The sequence below is a fragment of the Eurosta solidaginis genome, chromosome 2 (assembly GCF_040869045.1).
Source record: "Eurosta solidaginis isolate ZX-2024a chromosome 2, ASM4086904v1, whole genome shotgun sequence".
NCBI classification, from domain to species: domain Eukaryota; kingdom Metazoa; phylum Arthropoda; class Insecta; order Diptera; family Tephritidae; genus Eurosta; species Eurosta solidaginis.
In genome coordinates, this window is record NC_090320.1 from 147,865,217 (window position 1) to 147,890,933 (window position 25,717).

Genomic DNA, 25,717 nt, shown 5'->3' on the forward strand with positions numbered 1-25,717 from the left:
ACATGCCGGTCCCCTTGAGGGAAGCAACATCTTAAAATGAACGAAAGTCATGCTGAAGCGGTCACGCGCACGTATTACTTAAAACTAGATACAATATGTTTGTATTATTGAATGAAAATATGTTGGCTGATCACGTCCGGACTTGTTTGCATATAGAAGCATATTAAAGCTGAAAACAAGAACGGGTTATAATTCAACGCAAATTATGCAGTACACATATTTGGACTGTATTTATTTGTATTTATCTCTTTTGTGTTCCGAGATTTTTCGTAGTCTGGACGTCTCCGTTCAAGATTTCGACGAATGTACATTAATTTTCCATCTGGACAAAGAGGCCAAGTCTCTGTTCCAGATTTTAACTTTATGAGGTTAAATGTTATATCCAGACGAAGAGGACGTGTCTCCGTGCCAGATTTGATTTATTTTGTTATATTATATTTGAATTTTAATTTTCGGTTTTATTTAAAAAAATTAATTTTGGTTGGGTGGCGAGCGCTGAATGGCATATGTATATGAAATTTTTTATATTCGTATTGACCCTCTGACATATAGCGGATTGACCATGTGAATGGACCTGCTTATGGGTTGTCCAAAGTTCGTGCAGTGATGCAAGAATGACCGCGTGAGCGCACAACTGTTTATCAATGGGTTATTGATTACTTTCTAAATGCTCCCTGAGTACATCCTATCTCATCTTTACATTAAATTTCGTGTTTCTGCATAGGAATCATACGTAGAAAATGAATAGATTACACTTGCGAGTGATTAATTTATAATTTCTACTGAATACATTAAATAAAAATTTGTATATTCTAATCTGATCGAAAATTTATAATTTGGTTTTATTTTTGTGATATAATTTGTCACAAAGCTTCCTGCCACCCAAGAAAGTCTCGCAATTTCCAACTAAATTTGTGGATTTCGGTAAAAATATGGTAGTTGAAAAAATGTTTGTTGCGAAAAAATTCAAAACTTTCGAGTTTTGAACGATTTTCTTGCAATTCGTACTTATTTTGCAATATTTCTCAATAAAATATTCGTGAAATCAGTAATTACAAACATTAAAAAGAAATTGGAACGTATCATGTTCCACTAAAACACCAATATTGGTAAAAAAAAAAATGGTCGCTATGGCAATACCATACCGCGTAGGTGAAATGTCATGTAGGTAAATGACAAAAGCTAAATGTAATTGCATAGTAAACATGCCGGTAAGTAAACATATAGGAATTTTGTAATTTATTAATTGGATGATTTGACTAACTTGTATTTACTTTTCTTTTCACATTATGCCAGTTAAATGATGTCCCTGTGTGTACATATGTATGTATATATACTAGGGTGCGCCTTAGCTATATGGGAGAAAAAAAAATATAGCGTACAGGGCATAACACCCCCCCCCCCCCCAAAGTTGCATTCGAGTATAATATTATGTTCTGCAAAAAATTTTGGCTATTGGATAATGGGAAGACGTGGCGCAACGAGGGTTAAGTTTGCAAGATTCATAAAAAATTTTTTAAAATCACAATATCTTCAGTACTATTGAACCGATTTTCAAAACTTTTTTTGCATTGGATAGGTAATTGAATTATCTTTCATTTGAGGTACCACTGCTGTGGGTGCAAAACCGCGTATGTGCAAAATTTCAAATTTTATTTTAAAAACAACCCTGGGCTACGCCATGCCAAGTCACAATATCTTCAGTACTATTGAACCGATTTTCAAAACTTTTTTTGCATTGGATAGGTAATTGAATTGCCTTTTATTTGAGGTACCACTGCTGTGGGTGCAAAACCGCGTATGTGCAAAATTTCAATTTTTATTTTAAAAACAACCCTGGGCTACGCCATGCAAAGTCCTTCTGCGAAGTTGCATTAGAGTATACATAATACATACACAGACATACATAAATATTCATAATCAGGAGCCATATGCAGGCATTGCATTGACACACAAACCTACATGTATGTAGCTCGCACAGCGGTGGCTGGTAGCTTGCAACTAATCTGCTACCAATTCTACACCACGCTTAAGTACTTTTTTTCCGTGCCGAACTTTGGTTTAGCCGAAGCCAAATCGTGTCGCGAAACACCTGAACAGGTCGTCGGTAAAAAACTACATAAGCGCGGCCAAAATTTAAGCAGTAGTGAAATAAGTGATAAAGTGTTTAATAAAAATAAAAACTAAAAAGTGTTTAAAATTAGTGCAAGCTCCAAAGAGATCAAAAAATGTACCAAAAATCACTTTGGAGCTGCAAACTTGACTTATACAGACGTGACAATTATTTAGTTTATCAAGAAGTTTAAAGTGTGCTACCTCGTGTAATTTAAATAAGACAATTAAATTAAATTAAGTTAAAAATGCAAACCAGGACACAAGAAAGTTATATCTCCTTGACTATGATGAAAGCCAAATTGTCGGTGCTAAGTTGCCATCCAACGAACAAGTTTTGCGTTTGCTTTTTTATAACCTTCGTAAAGTAAAATTAAGTCTCCGTGGTGCTGCTTACCTCGTTATTAAAGAAGTGGAAGTTTTTTGGGCTAAAGCACGAATACCAACGAAGAATGTGGACAAAAGTGTTTTAAAACTTGAAGGCTTGTATCAGGAATGGAAGGGGTTGCTGAAGAGCTCTAATCGCCGGACACCAATGCAGGAAAATCGGGAGCAAGATTTTGTTGCAACTTTTAATAACCTTTTTGACATTGCCCACGCTGATGCCCTACAACTAATTACGATTGAGGAAGATAAATTATTTCTTCTAAGCCAAAGGCAGAAAGGGAGACCCGGTTCAATGATTGGTTCAGATCGCGTCTTGTTGGAAAAAGAAAAGAGGAAATTCCTTCGCGAAGCTGTAGGAAAACGTAAAAGCGCCGAATATGTTGCTAGCATCCATGGTAAGATATATAATTTAATACGGATCGAGTTTGACGTTGTTTAGCGTAAAAATTTTAGTTTCACCATGTTTTTATTGTTTGTGTCAAGTGTGTTGCAAAAAGTATAAATTTTTTTCTTTTTGTTTTGTTGTTTAATAGGCGAGTATAAAAATCCCGAATGCACTTTAACATGATGATGAAGAGAACGTTGATTGGCTACCGGTAGTGATATCATTCAATGGTTCTGAACAATTGCTTGGAATCCCAGCTATTTCTGCAGGCACGGGAAAGCAAAAAGCGTCAGCCATATACAACTTGCTCAGCGAATGGGGCCTTCTTGAAAAAGTGCAAGCCCTCTGCTGCGATCCTACAGCGTCCAATATGGGACGTTTACAAGGGGCGTGTATAATTTTAGAGCAAAAGTTAGAGAGAGACCTTTTATATTTACCCTGCCGACATCACATTCTGGAAATAATTTTGCGGAGCATGTTTGAACCAAAAATGCAAGTGTCTTCTGGTCCTGGTGTTCAAATATTTCACAGATTTAAACAGAGTTGGCAGAAAATAAATCAAATGAATTTCAAATGTGGTGTTGAGGATAACTTTGTGAAAGATACACTTGTGGACGCATCAGATCATTATAGAATTCGCCTTGCAGAATCTCAATGAAAATCAACCACGAGAGGATTATAAAGAATTACTCCAGCTAGTTGGAGTTTTTCTTGGTGGTACGATATCCCAGTTCGTATTTCGGGCACCTGGAGCATTTCATCATGCCAGGTGGATGGCTAAGGCAATTTACTGCTTAAAAATATTTTTATTTCGGGAGGAGTTTAATTTAAGCAAATATGAGGAAGATGGAATTCGGGACATTTGTATATTCGTTGCAAAAGTTTATTTGAGAGCCTCGACAAGATCACCCGTTTCTGCAGAAGCTCCGAGGCAAGATTTAGCTTTGATCAAGAACTTGTATGCTTACAGATACATAGATGAAAGGGCTAGTCAGGAACTGCTACGCAAATTTTGTAACCATTTATGGTATTTAACTGCAGAAGCTGCTGGATTTGCCTTTTTTGACCCAAAAATTAACAATGACATAAAAAAACGTATGGTGACCGCTTTGAAAAATGTTAACGATACCGAGGAAAAAATGTTGATAGTACCTTCACAGGATTATAGCCTATATTCCGACAAAAGTATTGAAGACTTCATTTCACAAAAAACCAAAACTTTCTTTAAAAGATTCGGTATACCAACAGATTTTTTAGCAAAAAATCCTGTAGAATGGAAAGATGAGTCGTCTTACAATATCGGATTAAATATAGTTAATAAAGTAAATGTTGTTAATGATACGGCAGAAAGAGCAGTAAAGCTTATGGAAGATTTTAATAACGTACTTTCAAAAAATGAGGAAGAAAAGCAATTTATTGTTCGAACTGTAGCTGCTTATAGGAAACTTTACCCTGACGCAAAAAAGTCGACACTTTTGCAATAAGAGCATTAATGTACTATGTGTAAATGCCTATATGTATAAAAAAATTTATGAACAAAATGAATTTATTAAACTCGCTATTCTTTTTCAAAATGCAAATACCTTTCCTTATAAATTTTAGAAATAAAATCGCTCATAAAATTACCACTGTAGTATTATTGGTTTATATTGCAATTTTTATGAATCTTGCAAACTTATCCCTCGTTGCGCCACGTCTTCCCATTATCCAATCGCCAAAGTTTTTTGCAGAACATAATATTATACTCTAATGCAACTTCGCAGAAGGATGTACTACGCAGAAGGACTTGGCATGGCGTAGCCCAGGGTTGTTTTTAAAATAAAATTTGAAATTTTGCACATACGCGGTTTTGCACCCACAGCAGTGGCACCTCAAATGAAAGGCAATTCAATTACCTATCCAATGCAAAAAAAGTTTTGAAAATCGGTTCAATAGTACTGAAGATATTGTGTTTTTAAAAAATCTGAATCTTGCAAACTTAACCCTCGTTGCGCCACGTCTTCCCATTATCCAATCGCCAAAATGCCCCATAGTTCAAAGTCAAAAAATAAGGCGCACCCTAATATATACACTATGCTGCAATTAACACCCAAGAAGGGATTTATCTTGCAGTATTCCGGTTGCTGCTCAGGCAGCAACAAAAAGAGTAGGCAAGAAAAAACCTTAAGGACTAACTAATGGAGTGCGTCCATCGGGTGTGCATATTTTAATTGATTAGGAAATCCAGCATTAAATGCTTTGTGCACAATTGTGTTATTTTGAGTGCAAAATAAGCACGTTATTAGTATGATTTTTGGTTCATTTGCTGTATCTCACCCTACCCTACAAAAAATGTTGTAAGTTATTATGAGAAATAAGAAACAGCAATTAAACTCTAAAAATGTTATTTTCGATTCCGGTTTAAAATAAATATGTAAATTTATTTGCAATTCCAATGCTACGCATTATTAATACTCTGAACGAGTGGTGGGTTTATACCCGATTGCATGTTAGGTTTATACCTACTTGCGAATTTGGTTTTTAATGAAAAATAATGGTATTTAATAAGAAAAAAATGCTTATATGTTGTAGTTGTCTAATTACACCAACTTGACGTGAAATTTTGTCAAGTTGTTGTAGTTGTACCTTGTAATTGAAACATTATTAAACCGTTTTGTATTTAGGTACATTTTGATGAAGAAAATAAAGATTGAAATTAAAATGGCGAATTGAATTTTTTATGGACGTAAACGTGGTAAACTGTTTGTAGATTGTTGTGTAGTTTGGCTTGTAGTTAGTTAATGTTTTTAATTATTATTTTTTTCTCATTTGTGTGGCGGATAAGCTTGTATATCTGCGAGGGTTTCGATTGGAATTTATTTTCATTTTCTAAATTCTAATTTTCGAATAATTTTTATTTTATGCCGATAATTCGAAGTGGCATTACATATTCTAAAGAAGTGGAATGTCCTAATTTAAGGATCGGTTTGGTCATCGGTGGATACCTCTTCACTTGTTTCATTGGCTGGTGGAAGTAGAACCAGTTTGGCCAAGGGCCTTGTAATTTGACCTTTTTCAGTCGTGATGTCGACAACTCGTACAAGGTCGTCTGGTCCTGAGTGGAGTTTGACCACTCTTCCAAGTCTCCATTCGGTTGGAGCTACATTGTCGTCTTTCACGACGACAAAATCCCCTATTTTGATGTTTGCTTTCGGGTGTTTCCATTGAACCCGCTTTTTTATTTCTAAGAGATATTCCCTTTTCCATCTTTTGCAAAACGTTTGATGAAAAACTTTTAATTTATGCTACCTATTGACTATGTAGCAGGATTCTCATTGGAATCTATTTCTGGAGGAGCGAGAAGATGTCCGCCTACCACGAAATGACCAGGGATTAAGGGTTCTAAGTCGGTCGACTCGTTCGACGCTGGACTTAATGGTCGCGAGTTGAGGCAAGCCTCTGTTCGACAAAGTAGGGTTGTGAATTCCTCAAAGGTATATTTATCCGTACCTGCCACTTTTCGAAAGTGGCTCTTGAAACTTTTTACTCCTGCTTCCTTCCTCCCATATGAGGAGAGGCAGTAGCGAAGAAATGCCATTGCAGAAGTTGATGAGCATATTTAGACAGTGCTTTTGCATGCGAATCAGCCATAAAGGCCTTAAACTCAAATCTTAGTGATCGCGAGGCTCCGACAAAGTCAGTCCCATTGTTGGAATAGATATTTTTCGGACATCCCCGCCTGGCGATAAATCTGGAAAATGCCGCGAGAAAGGATTGGGTGCTAAGGTCGGTTGTGGCTTCCAAATGTACGGCTTTCGTAGTAAAGCAGACGAACAGACAGACATAACCTTTCGAATTTCACACCCTCTACCTCTGTAACTTTTTATGTCGAATGGTCCTTCAAAATCTACCCCTGAATTAGTAAATGGTCGGGAAAATGTGGTACGTTCCTTGGGAGGGTTATAGATTAGTTGGGTTTTTTACAAATTTTTTATAAATTGTGCAGACCTTACAATTGTGAATGATGGATTTTATCATATTTTTAACCCTATGAATCCAGTATTGGGTCCTAAGAAGCCTAAATATTAGTTGATTTTCTCCATGTAAAGAGATTTCATGGATGATTTGAACTAAAAGGCGAGAAAATTTGCATGTGTAAGGTAGGATTATTGGATGGCGTTCATTGTATGGTAGGTCTAGAGCCGCGCGGATGCGACCACCAGTCCTTATAATGCCATACTTGTCTAAGAAAGGGTCAAGAGGAAGCACTTCGCTTTTACAATCTACTAGCTTGCCTGACTTCAGATTTTTGTATTCTGTGGGATAAAACTGTTGTTGCGACATCCTACCTAAGCGTTGCGTAGCGATTACGATTTCATCTGATGAAACCAGATACGACGTTTTATTAAAATAATCTTTTGTCTTTGGATGAGTTCTTTCCAGAAATATCAAGAAATAAGATATCACCCTTAAGGCTCTGGGTAGGTTCGAAAATCTATCCAGAATATCAAAATCCGTTTTGGTCGTTACAGTATGTGCTTGCGCTCGTTTCTCCTCGATGGTTGTGTTGTATGTTATATCTTGTGTAGGCCATTTTGAGATGTCTTCTTGTAACCAAGAAGGTCCCTGCCACCACAGGGAATTGTTGACCAGTTCATGTGCTGGGATTCCTCTCTAGCCATATCGGCTGGATTTGATTCCGAATCCACATGACGCCAATTATCCTTTTCGACCTTTTCGTCGAGCTTCGTGATACGGTGTGCTACGAAAGTTGACCACGAACAAGGGGGTATCCAAGCCAGTACAATCGTGGAATCGGTTCATAAATAGGTTTTTGGGTTCCCTAAATTGAGATTTGCTGCTAATGTTTCCATCATTTCGGCGAGTAGCACTGCTCCACATAATTCCAATCGGGGAAGGGAGATAGTTTTTACAGGAGCTACTTTAGTTTTCGCCAATAGCAAATTGATTTCAACTTGGTCGTTTGATTCGACGCGGAGGTATATTGCCGCAGCATACGCTTTCTCCGATGCATCGCAGAATCCATGTATTTCCACACTGTTGGTTGGAGAAAAGTGTATCCAGCGCGGTATCCGAATGTTATCAATTTCGGAATAATTTTCCATAAAAATTTTCCAACGTTCGAAAGTAGTTGGTGATACTTCTTCATCCCACTTTGTGCCTTCAAGCCAAATGTTTTGCATAATGATTTCGGCTACGATGACTATTGGAGCAAGCCATCCTAACGGGTCGAAAAGTTTTGCAATTGCTGATAAAATCTTTCTTTTTGTCAAAATCTCATAACTTTCCATGGGCTTTGCGATGAAGTAAAATTCATCCTTATGTGCATTCCACCTGATTCCTAGTGCCTTCACTGAACTTGCGTCTTCGAATTCCAGGAAATCTTTGTTTGGGAGATGTTGTTTAGGGTTCTTTAGTATTTAGTCGGAATTGGCTGTCCATTTTCTTAGTGGAAAGCCGGATGATTGCAATGCTTGAGGTATTTGATCTCTGGCAGTAATTGCAGTGTCCACCAGCATCCACATACATGTATTCTCTTAGTATTGTGGATGCAATTGGAAAGGTGTGTTCGACGTCCTTTGACAATTGTAAAAGTGTCCTTATTGCTAGATAAGGAGCACAGTTAACCCCATATATCACAGTCTTTAGTTTGTAAAGGCTGACAGGGCTTTCAGAGCTAGTACGGAATACTATGCGCTGGTATTTGGTTTGGTTAGGTTGTACCATAATTTGTCGGTACATTTCCTCGAAATCGCTGTTGAAGATATATTTATAAAGTATCCAGCGAAGTATAAGAATAGTTAGGTCAGCTTGGAGTGTAGGACCTGTATACAAAACGCCGTTCAGACTTACTCAGTTTGCGGTCGGACTAGATGCGTTAAAAACAACGCGAACTTTCGTGGAGGTACTTTCTTCCTTGATGACGGCGTGATGGGGTAGAAAATAGTGGTCAGAGGAGTCTGGTGGCACACAGCTGTTGACCCTTGACATATGTCCTAATTCCTCGTATTCGGTCACAACTCGATTGTACTCCGTTTGTAAAGCAGGATTTTTCGCAGGGCGTGTCTCGTTCCGGAAGCACTGAGAGAATGCTATTTTAAGAGAAGGCCCTAGGGATATATTGCAAGGAAATTCTCGTTTAAAAGGTAATAAGACTGTGTATTTCTCGGTATTATCCCTAGTGGTGGTACTTCTGTATAATTCCTCGCAGTCAAATATGTAATACTCCTATATTGCTACAAAAGGCTAGGTACATTCCCAAACATCAGAGTGCCGATATATTGCTTTTTAAACTTTTTTGTTTTTGTATTCAATAATCGAATGTGCCTAAATTTAAATTTTTTCTTGTCACACTTATGCTGCTACAATCACAAAAATTTTATAGGCTGTCTTGTTTTGATTTCGAATTCAAAACACATTGCGAGCATTTTCTATTAGCAATATAGGAGTATTACATATATATCGCAGTATTGCTCGTCCGCATTAAAGCGTTTGTTTTTAGGGATTTCTTCGAGTTCCCAAAAGGTGGATGATTGTTATCCAATGATACGTCACTGTAAAGGGGACGATTTTTTTGGGTTGCTCTTGAACATCTGTACGGCCTGTAAGTATCCAGCCGAAAATAGGTCTTGTGCTAAGAGCGTACCAAGTACATTATTCTGCAATCCGTTCATGATGATATGAGGGTAAAAGTAGTATGTTTATGAGGCTTCTGGATCACATTTTGTATGGAAAGCTCGAAGCATTTCTCACCCTAAAAACTCTTTACTTTTAGGAATGGGACCAGTTCATTATTTTCGCTTCGGTCTGAACAGAGTCTGACCGAAGGAATGAACCAGGTTTATATTTATCTTGACCTGAAATGTTTACCACCTCCCAAAATCATTCAACAATTCCGCGAGGTGGCGCATACGTTTTTTCGGTTTGTGTTCTGGCTGTTCTCACCTCTGGCTAACTTTCGCTAGGTGGCGCATAAGAAAAAGCTTAGTGGTGTATAAGAAAAAGCTTAGAGCTTTTTACCTTTAGCAGAGCTTTGCCGTAAACATGACGGCATATAAATTATATATATATATAAGTTAAGGTATTCTACTGTATGGCTTTGGTGTGAAAGAGTTTTCTTTGAGATTTTTGATGAGTTTGAAAATGTAAAATGAAAATTTTTGAAATTTCCTGGTAGAATAAAATTGTTACTGAACAACAAAAGATCTCCATAAAATTTTTTTAATAAAATTATTATTTGGCGCCCAACGTGGGGCTGTCTTAAAGTTTTCTTTTCAAAGGATTATAAAATCCTAGATATGAAGCTCCGTTGAATTCGCTTTGTGAAAAATAAAATAGTGACTATTAAAAGGATCATAAAATCCTAAATATTTCTATTGAAGCTTTTTTTAAAAAGTGAAATAAAGTAACTCCATAAATTTTGAACGTGCAAAAAAAGGTTCATAAAATCCTATACGCCGCATCATTCATAATCCCTAAAGAACAAGCAATTTTTAACGGAGAAAAAAAGTAAGGCAGCGCTCGAATCCTGAAAAACAATTGCCGATTCCTATAGGCAAAAGTAAGCATATCCTGAAACACAATTGCCGATTCTTATAGGCAAAGGAAAATATATTCCAGACGGGTTAGTCTTTAACGGAAGGATAAGAAAATAATACAATCAACTAACATCATTTAATCAATTTATATTCTTCAATCAAATAATCTTTTAATCGATCAAGTATCTATATCTAAAAATAAAATATAAACTGTAAGTAGATATCAAAATTGATGTGGCTATTTGGTTTAAATATTTAAATTTATTATGAGGGCATAAAAAGTCCTATTGTTAAAAGAAAATATTATCATTTGATTTATATGCGATTTTGAATGTTTTTTTTTTGTGAAAATCATTCTAGGGTACTGCGCAAATATAAAGATTGTTTTTATAAATTTTTTTTTTTACAAAGGATCCTTTTCGACTTTACTTATAAAAAAAATAGAATACTTAAATTACATACAATTTGTAATTTAAATTATTTGTGTAATAATTTAGGAAAGTTTGGGTTAATAAAATGAGTATAACACGGGAACAGGTATTGGAAATAATTAAGGTAGCAAGTGATAATACTAGACAGGAGTTAGATAATAAAATAGAGGTAAGTGAAAATGCTAGGCGAGAATTAGCGGCTAAACTAGATTCGCTTACTTTGGCTCTTGGGCGATTAGAGGTACCAAATGTAGAGGCTTACAATTGATTCAGGGAACTGTAGTTTAGATTTAGTTAAATCTTTACCGGAGTTTGCTGGTGATGCTTCATGTTATCCAGCATGGCGTTCTGCTGCGAATTTCGCAATCAAATATTACCCTAAGGGATCAGAAAAATATTACGTAGCTCTAGGTATACTTAGAAATAAAATTACCAGTTCCGCTAACATGACGTTGTCATCTTTCAATACTGTTTTAAATTTGGAAGCGATCATTGAAAGGCTGGATCAGACGTACGCAGATAAAAGACCCATATATGTTCTTGAAAATGAGCTGAGTATCCTTAGGCAGGGTAGTCTATCTATTGCAGAGTATTATGATAAGGTTGAGGAGCATTTAATTTTGATAATTAACAAGCATATAATGACTTACAGTAACAATAATGAAGTAATAGATGCGCTAAATGAGAAAGCCAGAGAAAATGCTCTACGTGTTTTCATCTCTGGGCTCCGTCGTCCTTTATGTGATAACCTTTTTTCATCAAGGCCAAAGGACCTCCCTACTGCATTAGCCATTGCTAAGGAATTAGAATCGAATCATAAACGGTACGACTTTGCAAACACTTTTGCTATAGGGAATATGATAAAACCTAACAATTTCCGTCCATCTGTAACTCTGAGTAAACGTAGTCCGTTACCAGGCTCAAATTTTAAAAATCAACCTCAGCAAATGGAAGTGGACCCAGGGTCATCATTTTATAAGCAAAGGACACCAGGAAATGGTTTTCTAACTCCAAGTCGGAATGTTAATTCTGCTCACCCGTCAAATACCGCTCATCCTGAGCAATTGCCGAATCGATTAGTACCATTTAAACGCCCTAGGGAACTATCTGGCTCTTTTGAGAGACCTTTGGAAAAAACTCAACGTATAAATTATATGCCTGACAAAACTGATCAGTTTTGTGATGAACTTAATTATAATGAAAATAATATTGGCGGGATTGAATTAGATGATAATGAGTCCCAAATTCAAGTTTCAGATTTTAGTGATGAGATAAATTTTTTTAACTAAATTCGCTCCTGCCATACATTACTAAAAAAATGGTGAATGGACAGGAGCTTCGTTTCTTAATTGATACTGGTACATCGAAAAACTATATTAAAAATTTTTAATTTCTTCGTGGAGTTAAATTAATAAAACATCCGTTTAGATTAAAATCAATAAATGGAGTCAATTTAATAAATCAAAAGTGTCTAGTTAATTTACTTTATCATACTTCAACGTTTTACTTGCTTGAAACATTAAACACGTTTGACGGTATTATAGGATATGACTTTTTAAGAGAAATTGATGCGAAAATTTATACAGAAAATGGATATTTGTGTTATCGAAATGGTAAAGTTGCAATTGAACAGCTTAATTGTAATCAAGTTAACCTGATTACGATAACAGAAAATTCAGTTCCGGAACATGTACGTGATCATTTCAGAGAAATGATAAATAATAATATTAATGCGTTCGCGAATCCAAACCGAGCCTTGCTTTTTAATACAAATGTAGTAGCTAAAATACGTACAGTAACAGATGATCCTATTTATAGTAGAGGTTATCATTATCCTATGTCTACTGCAGATTTCATTATTAATGAAATACTTAGTCTTCTGAAAGATGGCATAATTAGAAAATCGTGTTCTCCATATAATTCTCCAATACACGTTGTAACAAAAAAGGATTTGGATGAAAATGGAAAGCAAAAGTTGCGAATGGTAATTGATTTCCGAAAAATCAATGAAAAAACTATATCAGATAAATATCCAATACCCGATATTTCTGTAATTTTGTCAAATTTAGGAAAATCACGGTTTTTCACTACTCTTCATTTGAAATCTGGTTTCCACCAGATAAATTTATACGAAAAGGACAGGCAAAAAACTGCTTTCAGCATTAATAATGGAAAATACGAGTTTTGTCGTTTGCCGTTTGGATTGAAAAACGCCCCAAGCATTTTTCAGCGTGCAATTGATGATGTTCTACGCGACGAAATAGGTAAGACATGTCACGTTTACATCGATGACATTATTATTTTTTCACGCGACGAAGATGCACACATAAGAGATGTAGATAAAATTTTAAAAATGTTGGAGCAATCAGAAATGAGGGTATCGTTAGATAAGTCGAAATTTTTTAAGACATATGTTGAGTTTTTAGGATTCATGGTTTCACAAAATGGTATTCGAACCTGTCCTGATAAAGTTCGGGATATAATTAACTATAAAATGCCGGAGACATTACGGGGGTTGCGATCTTTTCTTGGGCTAGCTGGCTATTATCGCAGGTTTGTTAAAAATTATGCTTCAATAGTGAAACCATTAACAAAATTTTTGCGTGGTGAGAATGGCCATATTGACGCAAATAAATCAAAACATGTGAAAATTAATTTTGATCGTGAAGCAGAGTTGGCATTTACAAAAATTAAGAACATACTTGCTTCGGAAGATGTACTTTTACAGTATCCAGATTTTAATTGTCCATTTGAGCTAACAACTGATGCTTCGTCAAATGCATTAGGAGCGGTATTATCTCAAAATAGTAAACCAATCACAATGATTTCTCGAACGCTTTCTTCCACTGAGCAAAACTATGCAACAAACGAACGTGAGATGTTAGCTATTGTTTGGGCATTGAAAGCTTTGAGACATTATTTGTATGGTACAAAAAATGTAAGGATATTTACTGACCATCAGCCACTTATATTCTCTATTTCGGAAAAAAACCCAAATACAAAAATGAAAAGATGGCGTGCATTTATCGAAGAATTTTCTCCAACATTTCATTATAAGCCTGGAAAAGAGAACAAAGTAGCTGATGCTCTTTCAAGACAGTATATTAATAACCATACTATTACTTTGGAAACAGTGCGTAGTGAAGAATCTTCAACAGATGTAATTGAAACTGTTAAGTGCCCTGTTAACCAATTTAGAAATCAAATTGTCTTAACAAAAGGACCATCTTTTATTAAAACTTCTAAGGTTGTTTTTAACAAATTTATACGCCATACTATTGTTTTTGATTCTATTGAAAATTTGTTATTGTGTTTAAAAAAAGTCGTTAATCCTAGTAGGACTAATGCTATTCACTACGATCTACAGACTTTGGCGGAAGTTCAAAATCGTATAGTTTCTTCATTTCCAGGTATAAAATTTAGACATACTGAATTGCTTGTAATAGATTTGACAAATAAAAATGATCAGCTTGAAGTTATAACTGCTGAACATAATCGAGCCCACCGTTGTTTACTTGAGAATTTTAAGCAAATTATTAGTGAGTATTATTTTCCTGATATTAAAAAAACTTTAAAATCAATTATTACAAACTGTAAAATATGTTTGGAGAATAAATATCAGCGAAAGCCCTCTAACCTAGTTATTGGGAGGACTCCAATACCAAATTACCCTGGCGAAATCCTACATCTTGATATTTTCGTAACAGATAAACAGTTTTTCTTAACTTGCGTAGATAAATTTTCAAAATTTGCTGTTGTTAAACCAATTGCGTCTCGATCTACTTTGGATATAAAAGATGCTTTACTTGAAATTTTATTAGTTTTCAAAAATACGAAAATAATTGTTTCAGACAATGAAAGGGCTTTTCAGTCAAATGTTATAAAAACTTTGTTAAGGGATAATTTTTCAATAGAGCAATTTTTCATTCCCACACTACACAGTGAAACCAATGGTCAGGTGGAGAGGTTTCACTCAACATTAATGGAAATATCTCGCTGTATTAAAGAGCAACAGCAGTTAAATGAGACAGTGGACCTTGTTTTGTTGGCAACAAATAAATATAATAATAGCATTCATTCAACAATAAACTCTAAACCAATTGAAATTTTTCAAAATAGTTCGGCTAGTGAATTAAGTAAAGTTCGGGAGAGATTATTTAAGGTTCAGGAAGAGACTTTAGAAAGATGCAATAAAGATAAAACAATGAAATCATATGAACCTGGGGAAAAAGTTTTCGTAAGGAGAAATAGGTGACTAGGAAATAAATTTGATAAAATATTTGTGGAAAAAGTAATTGAAAGGGACCTTGGTACATCAGTTTTAATCGAAGGAAAAAAGATTCATAAAAGCAATCTAAGATGAGAAAAAACATATTAAATATTTTTTTTTTTTTTTATTAAATTTTCATATTATTTTTGATTGTAATATCAATTTTGAATATTTACATGTATTTAATTATGTTGTTTAATGGATGTTTGCTGTTAAATTGTGAATTTTAAGTTATTATATCTTATGATATTTCAAACGCTGTAGTCATATAGTAGAATTAATCCTATTAACTAAAACGAGGACGTTTCATATTAAAAAGGGGGAGTAGTTATGGTATTCTACTGTATGGCTTTGGTGTGAAATAGTTTTCTTTGAGACTTTTGATGAGTTTGAAAATGTAAAATGAAAATTTTTGAAATTTCCTGGTAGAATAAAATTGTTACTGAACAACAAAAGATCTCCATAAAATTTTTTTAATAAAATTATTATTTTATATATTAGGGCGGGTCGATATAAAAATCGTTCATTGTTCTGTGAAAATCGTATTCTAGGGATCAAAATAAGAAACTTTGACGAAGGAACCATACCTCTAAAGCGAATTTTGATGTCCCCCCTTTGGGTCGAACTTTTGGGTAGGGACAATTTCAATTCTACCTGCTGTGTCTTTTACGATCTGCAATTGTGTCACAGTGATACCTTCATTTTTTAAAACGGTTAAATAAAAAACCCACACAAGTATGTTTACGACATGTAAATGCATCACAGTGATGCCTTGGTTTTAAAAGGGGGTTGTAAAAACGCTAATTTCTAATAATTTTTTTTTATTTCTTTTCTATTACTAAGTTAAATTCATTTTTTCATTTACATATGTTCTGACTAAATAAATTTCTAAAGAGAAAAATAAACTCCAAAAAGAAAAAACATAGGCATTTCAAAGTGGGATTTTTCAAAATTTGCAAGTTCTACCAAAAGGGGGGACATCAGAATTCGTTTTAGAGGTATGGTTCCTTCGGCAAAGCTTCTTATTTTGATCCCAGGAATATGATTTTCACAGAGCAATGGGCGATTTTTTTGCCTCCCCACAAATCGACCCGGCCTAATATATATATATATGTATATCAACAAACCGCAAAATACATACCGACGCAGACATACCCATCCATATACATACATTTAGATAAGGGCTACTTGTCTCAATGCATATAAATTGGACATCTTTTGAGAAAAAAAATGTGGATCGTTAAATGGGGGGCCCTACATTTTTAAAGGGCCGCAAATTTTTAAATGTCCCCTCATATTTCTGATGAGTCCTAGACTTCACCCGAGCCGTTTTAAAGAGTCTCATAGATTTCTAATCGAGTGACTGCTCCCCAATCCCCCCACCCTCCCGCCTTTTTTCTCGTCTGCAAAAAGTAGCAGTTGGACACCTGTAGTACCGCCCAATCCCAACCCCCAATCCCCCTAAAAAATAATTATTAAAACAATTTTCTATTTATTTGTTTATTTATTTACTTTATTAATTTAAATCATTAACATCCACCCAGGAATTGTGTTCAGAAGAGAATCCTAATCATTTAACATAAACTCTATTGTTTCGACGTCTCAAAACTTTTTCAATTAAATATACATGAGGGAGTTTAGTTTTTAAAAGTTCATATTCGTGAAATCCTCCCTTAATAGCATTACCTTGATAGTCTTCAAGTATATATGTTGTAGGGTTTGTGTTTGAATTGACTTTATTTTTTTGAAAACTTCTGTTGTCCAATTTGGTGTATACCCTTTTTCAAATACATGTTTATATTTACTTATTCTAACCTCATCATTAACTTTAAATTTTGGTCTATGAAAAACTTTTAAATTGTTGTATACAGTGTCGAATAAATGTTGTTCATTCGAGGAATTTACCTCATTTGGAGTCATTTTGATGGTCCTGTGAATAGTATTATTATAATCATTGACTAAATTTTTATAGATATAAATACATTTATAAGTTCCCCGAAAACTAAATTCTTTCCACATCATTCCTTTTTATGTTCTATTGAATCGCTTTATTATAGACGCTTTTAATGATGAAAAATTTGAATAATGATTTATGTTATTTGTTTGTAATAAACTCTTAAAGTTAGTATTGTAAAATTCCTTTCCATCATCTGTTTGCAGGTTTTTCGGTATTCGGTTACTTGAATTTAAAATCTTAGCCATTTCATTTGTGACATTTTCTTTAGTTTTGTCTTTAACTGCTTAAGCCCATGCTTTTTTGGAAAATGTATCGATTACAGTTAAAATATGCTGATAATGATTATTTCTATTTGAATACTGTGTCCTTACCACCAAGTCAGCTTGCCATAAATCATCGATCCCTTTAATAATAACACGTCTTCGCTTAAAATTTTTTCTAGCTTGTTTATGTTATTCTTCCACAATAGCTCTTTTGTTATTCATTTTGTTAATGCTTTTATAGTAGGGAACTTTATTTTTAGCACTTCTACATCTTTTTCCGTGGGATGTTCTTTCAACACAACGAAACGCATCAAATAATCTTCAATAATAGATAAATAGTTGTTTATATTACTTAATTCCTCCCCACATTCACTTTTTATTCGCCGATCTATTAATTCCTTTCAATACTATTATTCAGGATTGTATTTATTTCTCTGATTTGATGTTCTAATTTAGTTTTTATCTTATTTAACTCTTCGAAGAAGAATACTTTCGAAATGGCATCATCGTATTCTATAGGAGCAGCTAGGTTAATTATTCTTTTCTTGTTTAAATTAAGGTTTTTATTTCGGTCTAGCATTGTTTTCGTTTTCGACCGACTATTACCATATGAGGAATGTCCAAATTTATTTATACTCATATTACTTAATAATATTTGTTTCTCGCAACTCTTCAATAATTGATATAATCTCGTTTTGATGGTTGTTATGACCAGCACTTGTTGAAGATATAAGCAACCTCAATCTGTCCACCAACTCATTAGGATTATCCCAATATTGATAAATATTTTCAGGGCAATCGATTGATTTCAATAAACCTCTACCCCTTATGAACGAGTGTGGATCATAATTGAATATCTTCCTGATAATATGTAAATATTTATACGATTTTGTCCCCTTAATTTGACTATCTGGGCTATAGTTACGCTTGTGAGCAAGTGTACCCGTTTATAATCTCCATTTAGTTGATTTTTGCTCTGACGTTTTATAGGTTTATGTCTTTCCCGCATATTAGGATTTTCTTCGATTCTTCACAAAATATCATGTTCAGTTAGAGTAGTATCATTTAAAGTTTCAGCTTGATTTTGACTTTCTACAGGTGTATGTCTTTCCCGCATATTAGGATCTTCTTCAATTCTTCTCAAAATATCATGTTCAGTTAGAGAAGTATTATCATTTAAAGTTTCAGCTTGATTTTGATTTTCTACAGCCTTGTTTAGTAATTGTTCATCATTTAGTTTACTGGGAATATGCGCGGCTCGTCGTTCACAATTATTCATATAATTTTTATCTAATTTTTGGGTTTTATCAAAACATTGCTCATTAATGATATCACCAGATTTTCGCTTTTCAGGTTTATTATCGATATCTTATTCAGTTATCATTACATTGCTTTGTACAGCTCTTTTTATTAATTCGTCATCATGAGGTTTACTTGGAATATACGAAGCTGGTCCTTCGCAGTCGTTCATAAAATTTATTTTTCGTCTAACGCTAATAAAATTATCTGGTTTTTGTTTTTTATTAAAACATTGCTCATTAATAATATCAATAGGCTTTCGCTTCTTTTTTGTAGGTTTCTTCATCGCTTGCCTCTCAACATTTTCTTTCCGAGAACTATTTGTAGAATATTCTAAATCTGCATCGTTCGAATAAATGTTTGTTTTACTATCAATATCATTATCATTCACATAATTTTCAACGGTTGGCAATGTATCAACTTCCATGTCTTTACTTTCTTTTGCACTGTCGCCTCCCAAATTTCATCATCGTCATCACCATTATAATTGGTAACATTGTTTTTATTACTAGAGTTTTTCAAATTATCAACTAACTCATTTAATGGTTTCGAAATGGGTTTAAATGTATCCTCCAATAAGTTGATTCTATCCAATTCTCCCAATTTCATTCTTTTAAGTGTTTCTTTTAATACTTTCCTGATCTTAACAAGATTTGCTAATACAGTCATATGATTATTTGACATGATTTTGATAAATCTGTTACCTATCAGCTGTGTATCTGATAAGAATCTGGTAAATATGTTACCTATCAGCTGTGTATCTGATAAGAATCTGATGTGGTATATGGCTTTTACAAATATTTTATAGTTGTGTAAAATTATCGAAAACCTTTCGATATCGACCTTTATTTATAGGATCATCTTTACTTATAACAACAAAACCGTATTCATTTCTCCAAGACTCTATACAAATTTTTAAATATGTTTTGTATGATATATCTCCGATAACATGATCATTATAGAGATGCTTAAGATTCATTTCATCTTATTTGAACACAATAATCATATTTGCATTATCACGAATTAAGTGTTTAGGAATTTTTGCATAAGTTTGACATAAATAGAAAGAATCAATGTTCTTATGACGACCCATACAACAATAATCTCGTATTGTACTTTGTTTTCCAAATATTACATCTTCGAATATAAAAATTGAGCTTGGTTTAGCTTCAGCGGGATTGATGACATCAACGTTTTCACTAAATGTATAAAGATTTATTCCTTTTATCGGCTCAATGAGCTTTTTTAGATAGATATATTGTGGTTGATATAATGGTTTTGAATAAATGTATATATTTTGGAAATTAAGCCCGTTTGGGCTTTCAATTAAACTGAGCATACCATTAGTTTTTCCACAATTTGACGGTCCCACAATCAGCGCTCGTATGGAATTTGGTAAAAGGGGACTATGTCTGGTAACATTTTTAACATTTATACAATTGTCGGCATTATTAACCTTAAGTTGGAGACGTTGTTTAACAACTTTCATTTTGTTTACTAGATTTATAGCAATATAAACCATCTCTTTTATAATAAAATCACCATTTAATTATAACTCACACACACTCAATCTCATTATTATTGAGAAGAAGAAGAAGAAAACAAACACTTAATGGGACGAATACATAAAAAGGCTTGCCAAGGTTTTGTAAATAGTTTGATTAATTCTTTACCTATTGAGCTTCATTTACCTGGATATCAATTTTGTGGTCCTGGGACGAAACTCCGACAACGGACAGAAAGAGGAGATAAGGCTATAAATCCTTTAGATGAAGCCTGTAGAGAACATGATATTGCATATTCCCAATCGAAAGATATAAATAAGAGAGACCAAGCTGAAAAAGTTTTATCTGAGAAAGCCTGGCAACGTGTAACATCTAAGGATAGTGATTTCAAAGAATGGGCAAACGCTTGGTTCGTTACAAATGCAATGAAAGCAAAACTCAAATTGGGAATGGGTATAAAAAATAAGAAAAGAAATTCATCTAAATGTAAAAAACGGAAAAAGATGAAAACTTGTAAAGTATCGTCTAATAAAAATTTTTTGATGGCAGTTAAAAAACTTAACAAAAAGAAGCCGCAGTCATTTAATGAGGCCTATAACATTTCTAAGAATGCTATAGAGTCTAGCTTTAAAAATGAAGAAATTAATATACCGAGAATAATTCTAGTCCCAAAAATTGGTGGAATTTTACCACTACTTCCAATTTTAACAGCGTTGGGTGCACTTGGTGGTATAGCATCTGGTGGATCAGCTATAGCAAAAAAATGATATCAGGAATGGAAAGGAGCAATTGGCTGAGGCTAGCCGTCATAATAGATATATGGAATCAATCGCTATGGGGAAGGGACTATTCCTCAAACCGTATAGAAGGGGATATAGTTTATTTTTCGACCCTATCCAAAAACCGAATAAAAAGCCTACCCAAAAGACCGTTAACATACATAGATTTAATGAAATATTGCAAACATCTTAAACATTTCAGAGGAATTTTTATGCGAAATTCCCTACCGAATAAACCGAATGCTCAAGAATGTGGAATTCTTAATTTAGACGATGCTAATGGTCCTGGCACTCATTGGGTAGCATACTATAAAAACAAAAATTATAAAGAATATTTTGATAATTTTGGAAATTTGCAGCCGCCGACTGAACTGATTAATTATCTGAAGCCACCAATACATTACAATTATGATCAGAAACAAAAATATAACACAGTAATATGTGGGCAATTATGTTTAAAATTTTTATTTAATAAAAATAAATTATATGAAATATGAAATATAAATTGTTTATATTATTCTTAAATATATTACAGTAAAGTACTATTAAACATAATAATTCAAAATTTTTTTATTCTGTATGAAATTAAAATAATGGAGAGTTAAATTTTGAACCAGGTTTAATCAGTTCTATATAAAATGTATTCTTATTTATTGTTTCAATAGATGAATCTTCTAAGGGGTTGTAGGAATTCGGAAGAAAGAGAACATTATCATCCAGTTCTATCATTAGCTTCTCCCCAAACTTTGTCCTCACTCTTAAGGCTTTTACTATTTTTTATTAATTGGTATATCAATCGCCTTCAGTAATGGTTTTTGAAATGTTTCGTTTGAAATTGATTTTAAATCCTTAAGAGCTTGATTCATAATGTGGAATATGTCTATAATCAGCAACGGTTGGGGTTGGGGGATTGGGGATTGGGGTTTGTGGTTGGGGGGTTGGGCGGTACTACAAGTGCCCGTCGACTCCTTTTTGTAGACGAGAAAAAAGTGGGTGGGGGATTAGGGGTTGGCGGGGTTGGGGGGTTAGGGAATTGGGGTTGGGGATTGGGGCTTGGGGTTGGGCGGTACTACAGGTGTCCAACTGCTACTTTTTGCAGACGAGAAAAAAGGAGGGTGGGTGGGGGGATTGGGGAGCAGTCGATCGATTAGAAATCTATGGGACTCTTTAAAACGACTCGGGTGAAGTCTAGGACTCATCAGAAATATGAGGGGACATTTAAAAATTTGCGGCTCTTTAAAAATGTAGGGCCCCCATTTAACGATCCTCATTTTTTTTTACTGAAAAGATATCCAATTAATATGCATTGAGACAAGTAGCCCTTATCTAAATGTATGCATATGGATGGGTATGTCTGTGTCGGTATGTATTTTGCAGTTTGTTGATATACATATAAATTATTGTATCCTTTGTTAAGGTTACTAAAAAATCATTTTTTTGGGTCTCAAGACCTTTATTATTATTTATTCACTAATTTAATTATTGGTCGTAAGACCTTACTTTGTTACTCACTAATTAAAACTAAACGTTTACAACTAACTGCTTACAACTGACTGCTTACAACTGACTGACTTAAAAATGGTAAATTAGTTCTAAATATAACTTAATTCTACCTGTGCCAGCATTATTTCGTTCGGCGCATGGCGGATGTTGTTCCCAATTCAATTCCGGATGTCGTTCACAATATTTGTGTTTCTGCTGATAAGGCGTCTGGGCCTTTTCCTGTTTGCTTCAAAATTATTATTAAGTATTTTGAGCCATCAACTTGCGTATTGCTGACCAAGCTCTTTACATTAGCGTCAGCTCGAATGTTGACTTAGTTGGTGCTAACTCCTCCACCCCAAAAACGAACGTCCTCGTTTGTTAAGGTAGGGATTTCGGATGCCACAGGTTCCTTGTTATCGTTTACCTGGATGCTTACTTTGTAGCTTGATAGCTCTTCTGGTTCCTTTGTAAAATGTCTTCTTATTACTGGTGCGAATATGAGTCCTCCTAGGCAGATTATTATCATGATTGTTAGAGAAAAATTTGTGATTATGGCTGCTTTGTGTTTTGTGCGCAATGAACTTATACGATTTGTGTTATTTATATGAAGTTCCTTCATCATTTCCAAACTTAGGATTTCTTCTTCTTGCTTTGATGGGACATTTGACTGGAGAATTGCAGGTAGTGGTTTGCTGGTTAGTAGTTCGTTAAAAGAATATATCTGTTTATTGACACGAACTGTGGAATTATGGTACTGTATTGCGTATGACCCTGTCAGGTTTACTTTTTGGTTGTCGATATCTATAGTGCCGTTGTATTGATTTAGTAGTATGATGCCAGGAGTGATGCTTTCTACGGTTGGGATGTGCTGGTTATTAACAAAAACGCATTCAGCTGGCTTGCTTCTCAGTAGAGGTGGGACACAGGTAGTGTTGCTAATGTCTACTATAGCCTTACGGTTACATATTCTTACATTATTATTTTCTTTACATTTAGATTCAATTCCATATACTACGTTATTATTACATGTTACAATGTCCTCGTAAGGACTTTATTAATAAATTTTCCTATCTTTATAGGTTTTATCAAAATTGATTCACAAATGTCTTCATTTGTTATTGGTAATCCTATTATGTAAAATAACACTTTATCGTTTGTTGCAATTTTTACGCTTGCGATTTCTAGTGATTCTTCTATACTACTTAGGGTAAAATTGTTTTTTTCATATATTGATTTAATTAACATAATTTCTTCATTTGAAAATATATAGGAGTTGACTATGCCGGCCTTAGCCCAATGTATCACATAGTCTATATTAATTATTTCTTCTTTGATAATTTTTAACTTATATTTCATTTCAATAGCAAAATTATGTTGAGTGTGTTCATCCGTTTGTATGGATTTCGCGATTTTATTAGAAATTGCTGTAATTTCATTTATTTTATCAAAAATTACTTTATTAATTACCACTTGCTGGTTATTATTTTCAACTATATTATTTATTTCATTTTCTAAGATGACTTGGTCGTCGTGGTCGAGATTTCCTGCGATCCACTTCCAGATGGTTCCTAGTTCATTAATTGCTCTTTTAAATTTCCTTGGTTTAATTCTATTCAAATAATCTTGTATTGATCTTAATTCATTATTGAGAATGGGCAAGAGGGGGTTTCCTTCATTGATTTGTGTCCTAATGGTATGGCTAAGTTCATTTAGTGTCTTTTGGCATACGTCCAGACCTATTTTATGTATAATTTTGTAAGTTCCTGTTTGAATTTTGGTTTGTCCCGTATTAAATGTTGCAAGTTGAGAGTTGGAGTAATCTATTATTTTAAAGTCCGCGTACACTAGGTGCACGAGAAGTCTGTAAGAGAGAATTTTGAAGGGGGAGTTTCTTATTTTACTAAAATCGTATTAAGTCTTAATGTTACTCTTATGTACTATTCTTCTTTTTTCAGTAATTACTACACTAGATTTATCTTCTTTCACGATTTCCTTCCTATATCTAGCAGTGAGTTTTGATCCTATTCTTTTATTAATCCTAACATAAATTATGTCACCAGGAGTGTATGTCTTAATGGGTTTCCGTGTTTTATTATGGATTTCTAAATCCTTTTCTTGTCTTTTCCGAAGGGTTTCTATGTTTTCTCGCCTTGAATTCTCGTATTGTTCTGGGTCTATCGAGACTCGTCTACCGAAAAATGTTTCTATAGGTCGTTTTCCTGTTGCAGAGTGTATGGAGTAATTATATTCATATGTGCATCTATCTAATAGTTCTTGAAATGAACGATGGGTGCGTTCTGTTTGGAGGCAGCGCATAATTTCCGATAAGGTGGAATGAAACCTTTCCACTTGACCATTAACTGTGCTTGTGTATGGGGGTGTTTTAAAGATTTTAATTCCAAGTGGATCTTCTACCATGAATTGTATGGATAGTGAGTTTAGGGACTTTTCATTGTCGATAACTATTGTCTTAGGTACACCAAATGCGAAGAGTATTTGTCGCAAAGGTTCTCTGATATCTTCTATTGCCTTTGACTGTATTATTCTTACCTGGGCATATTTAGAAAATTTATCTACTGCTGTTAGTACCAGGCGTTTCTCCGTATTATAGATATCTATGTGAACTATTTCACCAGGGTACTGTGGAATTGGGGTTTTAAGTAGATGTGGTTTATTAGGGTGACGGTCATATTTATTTTCTTTACAAACTTTGCACTGTTTAATTATATTTTCTATTCTTGCTGTCATTTTTGGGAAGTAATATTTTTGTATTAGTTGTTTTTTGTTTTCATCCCTGTTTCTATGTGCTCGTGTGTGTTCTTTTAATATTTCCTCATTTTGAACATCCTCGTTTACTAAATCTTGTACTTTTGTTTGGGTATAGCGAATTTTGTAATTGGAAAAATGAAGGGGATAGATTTCCTGAATTTTTCCTATTATTTCTTCAGAGGTAAATAAGCCGTTTATTACTGAAGGATTTAGGTAACGTTTTGGTAGTGCTGTTAAATCGTCGGTTGAAAGGTCGGGTTTACAAATTAAGTGTCTATGATAGGTCGGGAATGGTATTTTAAACTGATAGCTGTCTTCATCTCCTAGCGAGATCCAAATTTGGTTTTTGAAGGCATTTATGGGTCCTTCTACTGCTGGGATTAGGTTGTGCGATGAACTGTCGTCTGAGTGCGTCGCGACTGATAAAGAATTTAACTCAAATGGCCTTGATAATGTATCTGCAACTACATTAGCCTTTCCTGGTTTATATTGTATTTCGTAGTTATATTCCTCTAGTATTGCTTTCCATCGTTTCAA